Source organism: Sus scrofa, chromosome 8 (genome assembly GCF_054392235.1).
Source record: "Sus scrofa isolate SSC_HxYL_T2T_F1_AM1 chromosome 8, Sscrofa_HxYL_maternal_Yorkshire_Landrace_v2.0, whole genome shotgun sequence".
NCBI classification, from domain to species: Eukaryota; Metazoa; Chordata; class Mammalia; order Artiodactyla; family Suidae; genus Sus; species Sus scrofa.
The window spans coordinates 116,834,333-116,842,399 of NC_139390.1; the positions used below are offsets into that span (position 1 = coordinate 116,834,333).

At 41.1% G+C, this 8,067-nt stretch overlaps 1 protein-coding gene and 1 long non-coding RNA gene across 8 annotated transcripts in view; one reads left to right on the plus strand and one right to left on the minus strand.

Moving 5' to 3' along the window:
* The window catches only part of ALPK1 (alpha kinase 1), a 162,294-nt gene extending 156,249 nt beyond the window's left edge, over positions 1 to 6,045 (minus strand). For all 7 annotated transcript variants that reach the window (XR_014813158.1, XR_014813157.1, XR_014813159.1 and 4 more), the window contains exon 1: positions 5,910 to 6,045. The gene's annotated coding sequence lies outside the window, so the exon portion shown is untranslated. The remainder of the gene's footprint in view (positions 1 to 5,909) is intronic.
* On the plus strand, positions 370 to 7,731 carry LOC146401001 (uncharacterized). Its single transcript, XR_014813188.1, has 2 exons — positions 370 to 513; positions 4,960 to 7,731. It is a non-coding gene; the product is annotated as an uncharacterized LOC146401001 (long non-coding RNA).
* The last annotated feature ends 336 nt before the right edge of the window (positions 7,732 to 8,067 follow it).

Sequence of the window (8,067 nt, forward strand, 5' to 3'; positions counted from 1 at the left end):
GGGCCGCTCCCGCGGCATATGGAGGTTCCCAGGCTAGGAGTTGAATCGGAGCTGTAGCCACCGGCCTACGCCAGAGCCACAGCAACGCGGGATCCGAGCCGCGTCTGCAACCTACACCACAGCTCACGGAACGCCGGATCGTTAACCCACTGAGCAAGGGCAGGGATCGAACCCGCAACCTCATGGTTCCTAGTCGGATTCGTTAACCACTGCGCCACGACGGGAACTCCTGGAATTTTCATTTAATATTTGGGATGGAGAGTAACTAACACCACAGAAAGCAGAGTCATAGATAAGGGGGAACTACTATATGGAATATGCACAATAAATATACATTAATGAATATTTATATTAACTATTTTTGTTTAGCTTTGGTGAAGAGATTGAACGTCATTTACAGCGGGGAGGAGACTCCTGCTTACTTGGCTTCTTAGATCTTTAGAAACCACCTGTTCTTGAATTCCCGGAACTCTGTGATCTAGTCACTTCATGTTGGATCCCAACCACACAGTGGTAAGTCTCTGGCTCCCAGGCACCAGCTCTTTCCATTCATCACACAATAGGAGACCTGGGTTCTCATTCTGGCTCTGTCACAAGTCAGTTGGGTGAATATAGGCAAGTCACCTCTCCCTGCCAGATCTCAATTTCCACACCTCTCAAATCAGGGGGCTTTGCTAAGGTCTCTAAACTCCTTTCCAACTCTAAAATTCTGTAATGCCTTTTCCACCTGCTCAAAATTTAGCAGCAAGTAACTGAAGATCAGTGTCAGCCTGATCTGCTGGCATAGGATTCACATGGTCTCCACAAGATTTAATAACAGCTGGCATTTGTTAACCTCATGATACCAGTACTGTTATAAGGGCCTTAATGTACTAACTCATTTCACTCTCGTAAAGTGAAAAGTGTAAAGGATAATTAACATAATTAGTTTCATATTGGGGATGAGAAAATTGAGGCCTATCATTATTAGGTAACTTAGTCATGGCTGCAGAATAAAGAAGGGACAAAACTGATTCTGACAGGGGGAGTCAATTCATCATATCAAAAGCATCCTGCTACAATAAGGTACCACCTCTTACCTGTCAGAATGGCCATTATTAATAAGTCTACAAATAGCAAATGCTGGAGAGGGTGTGGAGAAAAGGAAACCCTCCTACACTGTTGGTGGGAATGTAAATTGGTACAACCACTATGGAAAACAGTATAGAGCTTCCTCAGAAACCTAAATATAGAACTACCATATGATCCAGAAATTCCACTCCTGGGCATAGAACTGGACAACACTTTGTGGCTCAGAGGTAACAAACCCGGCTAGTATCTATGAGGATGCGGGTTCGATCCCTGACCTCGCTCAGTGGGTTAAGGATCCAGCATTGCCATGAGCTATGGTATAGGTCACAGACTCCACTTGGATCTAGTATTGCTGTGGCTGTGGCTGTGGCTGGCAGCTGCTGCTCTGATTTGACCCCTAGCCTGGGAACTTCCATATGCTATGGGTTTGGACCTAAAAACACACACATACAAAAAAGATACATGCACCCCTAGGTTCATAGCAGCACTATTCACAATAGCCAAGACAGGGAAACAGCCTAAATGTCCACTGACAGAAGAATGGTTAAGACGATGTGGTACATACATACAATGGAATACTACTCAGCCACAAAAAGAATGAAATAATGCCATCTGCAGCAACATGGATGCAACTAGAGATTCTCATCCTAAGTGATGTACGTCAGAAAAAGAAAGAGAAATACCCTATGATATCACTTATATGTGGAATCTAAAATATGGCAGGAGTTCCTGCTATGGTGCAACATGTTAAGAATGTGACTTCAAGAGTTCCTGTTGTGGCTCAATGGTTAACGAATTTGACTAGGAACCATGAGGTTTCGGGTTCGATCCCTGGCCTTGCTCAGTGGGTTAACGATCTGGCGTTGCCGTGAGCTGTGGTGTAGGTTGCAGAGGCAGCTCGGATCTGGTGTTGCTGGGGCTTTGGCGTAGGCCGGCGGCTACAGCTCCAATCTGACCCCTAGCCTGGGAACCTCCATATGCCATGGGAGTGGCCCTAGAAAAGGCAAAAAGACAAAAACAAAACAAAAACGAATCTGACTTCAGCAGCTGTGCAGATACAGGTTCAGTCCCTGGTCTGGGAACTTCCATATGCTGTGGGTGTGGCCATAAAGAATTAATTATGGCACAAATGAACCTATCTACAAAACAGAAACACTCACAGACATAGAGAATGGACTTGTGGTTGCCAAGCAGGAGGTGGGAGGGAGTGGGATGGACTGGGAGTTTGGGGTTAGTAGATGCAAACTACTACATTTAGAATGGATAAACAACAAAATCCTACTGTACAGCATGGGGAACTATAATACATATATGACAGAATCACTTTGCTGTACAGCAGAAATTGGCACAACATTGTAAATCAACTACAATTTTTAAAAAAGCATCCTCTATCATAGGATCTCACTCACATATGGTAAGTGTAGCCTAGAACAGATGTTATTTTGGAAAGACTAAAATCTTTAAAAAAAAATAATTTTAAAGCAGCTTGTCCATAGTATGGCAGGTTTGGACAGGCTGCATTAAAATGTGAGCCTGCTTTGGGGATCTTTAAATATATATGTGGCGGGGGGGGAGGAGAAAATTGCTTTCTTGCCTTGCCAGGCAAAGGAAGACACAGTGAATTAATGCCTTCAAGAACTATGTGTCATCTAAATATATGTAAATGGAGAAAAAAATTCAGGATATGTGTTTTATTAAGCGATAGCAAGTCAGAGGAGGCTTTTGGCAGGTTCCAAAACCTCTCAAATGTCACCACCCTTTACTATCTCTAGTTGTTTAGACATCACTGTGTATGTGTGGGGAAAAAAAGATGTAATTCTTCAAGTGTTGAGTTGATGGATTTCTTTTTTATTTACTCCTTGGGAAAAATTATATCCAAGTATTTGTGAGCTAAGAAGCTTTGAGTAGTGGTAGGTCTCATTTAAGGAAGAGAGATAGCACGGAAGAGAGCCAGGAAACTTTATTTAGCAAATCCACACTGGGCACTTATATGTGTCATGTGCTGGGCTAGGTACTAGGAATTTAGACGTAAAAGATACAACCTCAGTCCTTAAAAGAGTTCATCATGGGCAGAGAGAAAAAAGAAGTAATTATAGCTTGTTGCAGTAAGTTCGGGTGTAAAGAAATGCTCTAGGTTCTAAGAAATGTCTAATCCAACAGGACAACGTGGCTACATGCTTAGAGATGTCAGTCAGATTTACCGGAGGAAGGATGCTTGAGCTTGATCTTTCAAAAAGCAGTTCGCAAAAGAAGGAAATGGTCTTCTGGGCAGGGGAAGTAGGAATGGTGAAAGAACACAGCACATTTGTTTCAGAAAGAATAACAGTGTTACTGCAGCTTAGATTTATCTGGAATATTGAAAAAGTATACAGAGGGCAGATCATGAAGGCTATTCAAATACATGCTAAGGAAATGAGAAGCCTCTGACCAATAGGATCTGATACAAACTATTCGAACACCATCCAGCAGGCAGACGAGAGGCCAAGGAGATGAAGAGATGAGGGTAGGGTACAAGATGTTGGGGGGCCTGAAGCAAGAATAGACAGATACGGGTAGTTTCCAAAGAATATTTACGGAATGGAATCCATGTGACTTCAAAATTGATTAGATATTGTTGGTAAAGAAATAGGAGGTCTAGGGTAGCTCCCAAGTGTTTAGCTTGAGCAACTTAGAATTAGTGCCAGATGTCAATATTAAAAAATACCGAAGGAGGTAGTCAATGTGAGCCCAATGTTGAAAATGTTGGCATGAGATGCCTGTGGGATGCAGAATAGAGATGTTTGGTTGCAGATGGTATTTGGATACAAGAATTGCCAACTTAGGGAGAGGAGCCAAGGCACCCTCATTATTCTGGCGTGAACTGGTATAAGTGGAGCAACAGGCATTCACCCAAGGTGAACACACAACACGAGCGAGAGAAAGGAGGCAGAACACAGAACTCAGTGCATGAAGTGGGCGGAGAGAGTGTAAAAGGGAAGTGCAGCCAGAGATGCCAGAGAAAAGTCAGAAGGCGTGCTGATATGGAAATCAAAGGAGAGACTTTGGAGAAAAAGAGTCAACTGTGCCGAAAAGAAAGATGAAGTTTATAAAGTGGCTTCTGTATTTAGAGAAGCTAACCAGAGGTCATTTTACCGAGTGGAAATATATTCAAAGAGTGTGTCCCAAAAAGTTCCTGAGGAGAGCTAGAAAGACAAGGTGCTCTGCTTCATTTGCATAAAGAGGCTGGAGCCTGCAGGGCCCAGAATTAGAGGTGTAAGGGTGTTTCTGACCACTTCTCAGCTGCCTGGCAAGCTGTGCCCTTAGAAGCCTCAACCCATTTCCCAGTGTCTGCCTACCAGTCTTTCTTGCCCACTGGGGAAGAGCAGGAGTGTGGGGTGGCAGAGACCTTCAGCTCAAAGGGCTTCTGATATTTCTTATTAAATAACCTACAGCTTTTGGAAGTTCACATCAGACATCAGAAACATGATGAGAGTCTAAATATTTTTTAATAGAAAAGAAAGACAATTATAAACAGACAAGTCTTGGTTGGTAATTTTGTATATTTTTTGGTGCTTATTATGCACCCATAGAAAATATAGTAACTAGGTGTCCTGGGGTTAAGATTTCAATGAGTGCTTCCTGCACAAGCCAATGACACAATACAATCTGAGGTGCAATAGGAATCTATACAAAGAGAGAATGAATCATTTTGGTCAGTGAATATAAAGAGTTGACTTGCTATTTGTTTAGGTCTAGTGTATCTTCCAAGTGGTAAATCAACCAACGCCCACCCCTACCCAAAATAATGCACATGTTATAGTCACGTAATCTGCTGACACACCAGCCAGACCCAAGGGCACACAGCGTCTGTGATGCAATTATTATAAGCTCTTTTTATTTGAATTTCAGATCAGGGAGGAAAGAGGAGAAACAAAAAGAATATGAGGACTACGCTGAAACATCACGTATAGACTTGAACAGCAACAGTGATTACATGCAAGGAATTCAAAACATTCTTAACAATGAAGTATCAGCCAACCAAAAGCAAGTGTTGTTTCTCCTAGGAGTTCTAGCTACAGTAAAAGACAAGGCAGGAGACAAGCAAGTTTTACAAGCAGAGGTGCCATTATGTTGTGACATAAAGTCTCCCGATTTCTGATCCTGCCTCTCTTTGCATCCTCATCCACCTGCAAATGTCAAAGGTTTCAATCTGCGGCTTTCAAAGTCATTATTTTTTTAAAAAGTCTAAAATTGGTTAATGAAAGGACTCTTTTGAACAGAAACACGAAGGAATTTAATTTTTCTAGATATTTTCTCTCTACATCATGCTTTTCCATATCCAGAATTCCCTTCGGTTCTTCTCAAATGAAAAGAGTCATTTTCAAGCCTTATCTATCTGTTTTCTGGCAAAATTATTGAGGCCATCATAAAAGTGATATTTCTGTTAGCAATACCTAGGTACTCTAGGCAAACGTCCCAGGATTAATTTGCAAAATAAGTAATACCAACTCTTTAATCAAACATCTGGAGCCAATGATAAAACCAGATGCCCACTAGCAGTTCTAGTAAGGCCCATGACTTCAGGACTTATTATTATTAAAACCGTTTAAAAACCGGGTTTCTTTTCTCTTCTTCCTAATAACATAACTTCCCTGCTCAAAGGGGTCTTTCCTCTCCCCCTCCCTTTCTGGGGAGTTTTTAGAAATGCAAATGTCCTCAGAGTTTCAGTGTTATTTAAAACATAGACAAGACCAGGAGGTGGAAACAAGGTCACAGTTTAAGAAAACACTTCCTTAAAATTTATGCCGTCTTTTGTACCCACACCTACTGCGTTTTGTCATTAAAAGACCGATACTCACCTTTATCTCGTAGAAGAGGAAAAGCACTTTAAAACCAGCCAATGTAACTCGGGGGAAAAAAAAGTTAATTATAGCACAACCTTCCTGAAACATACTGTTTCTCATAAACAGCCTCCGTTTCAGGAAGTAGGAATTTGAAAGAAAATATAGCCTTGTCTTAGAACAGGGTTGTGTAATTTAACCCCGGGACTTTCAGCAGCTCTGCGCGTAAGACACGCCCCTTTTAGGAATGGCTTTGGCGAAAGGCATTCTGGGATTTGTATTACTACAGAAAAGTTTCCACTTCTAAAGAAAGTGCAAGAAAACTCCTTATTTGGATTGAGGTAGAATGGAGAGACCGTCTCCTGAGAGCCAAGGAAGGAGAACAACGAACATGACATTGCTTTTGATCTATTATCAAAAGACAAACTCATGTTACAGCTCCTTTCAATGCTCCATCTATTTTAGAATTAGTTTGCAGAACCGAGTTTGTTGTCACCAGGATACCTTTATTATTACCACGTTGTTTTTTTAAATCGAAAAATGAAGTTAGAATTTAGCTCATAGAAAATTTCACTGGGCTGATTGGTTTGACAGCGAGGACCGTCGAATCATGTTGCATAGTGGACATTGTCTTTCAATCTAAATCTGTGACTCTAAATTTTGACACAAAAAATCAAACGTACATGAAAAGATGTTTAAATGGTTAACAACATTTTATTGGAAAAGTTTTTGAAGTCAACAATATTTTAATTTTCTCAGTCCTTTCTGAGTCTGCTGGGTTAAAGAAGTTATCCTTCCTGGTGAAGGAGTGAGAGATTCATTAGCAGTAATTTGATAAATCTCGGTAAACCCGTTTTGATATATTCCCCCAACTAAGAAAGTGAATGATTAATAGCTGGGTAACAAATCTGGGGCAAGTTGGATGGTTTCCAACTCTGCTTTCCAACAAAAGAGAAAAAGGAAATACTTAAGTATTCAGCTATTTTTAAAGTACTAAATACTCAGTATTTAGATCACTTAAAATTTTTGATGATATGAGTTCTCTTGTGGCACAGCAGGTTAAATATCTGGTGTTGTCACTGTGGCGACTCAAGGCTCTGCTCTGGCGCGGGTTTGATCTCTGGCCCAGGAACCCCAAACCTTCTCTTCTTGAATATTACAGTATTTACATTTCATTTGTTAGTGCTTTTTCATTTTTTTTTTTTTTTTTTGGGCCACCCCCAAGGAAGTTCCCAGGTTACGGGTTGAATTGGAGCTACAGCTGCCCCCCCACGCCACAGCCACAGCCACGCCAGATCCAAGCCAAGTCTGTGATCTACACCACAGCACAGCAACAGCCGGATCCTTAACCCACTGAGTGAGGCCAGAGATCAACCCTCCTCCTCATGGATACCAGTCGGATTTGTTTCTACTGCGCCACAACAGGAACTCTTCCATTAATTTTTAAAATCTAATGAATTACAAGCATTCCAACAAACAACGATTTTGATACCATGCCTGAGGGATTAGAAAATATACATTATTTAATTTATAACACAATAATTTCGTTTTCTCATAAAATAAAAAAGAAAAGTCTCTCCTCGGAAGAAATACCATACCTGGAATAAGTTCTCCTTTTGTCCTCTCTCTTTTTTTCTATGTTTGCCATCATTATGCTGACAACGAATGCTGAGGAGAAAGTTCCAGGATGACATTCTGGCCGTTATTCTCATAGAAATTTCACTATTCCCTGCTGTTTGTGGCTTTCAAGTTTATTATGTAATTTGTCATATAATAAAACGATTAAATTGGTTTTGAGATCATCTTGCTCCAACACCGAAGACCTTTGCAAGGCATGTAACCCCTTCCAAAATAGGATCCACCTGGATATCTCAGTTAATCTAGGTTTAGATGGAAGGATTCTCTTTCTGCTCTACATATTTCTCTTAGTAGGATTTAAAAATATTTCATCTGTTCCATCACTGCTCCACTGAATTTATTCTTCTTAAAGCTATCCTTGACTACTTGCCATGCCAATGGACACTTTGCGATCTTCATCCTTCTTCACGTCTCTGCATCATTTAGTACTGTTGACCCCTCCCACTTCATTGAACTATGACCCAACCACTCCATCACGCTCACCTACCTGGCTTTTAGGAAGAACTGGCTTTCTGAGGGTGTACCTGTGCAGTGGCTC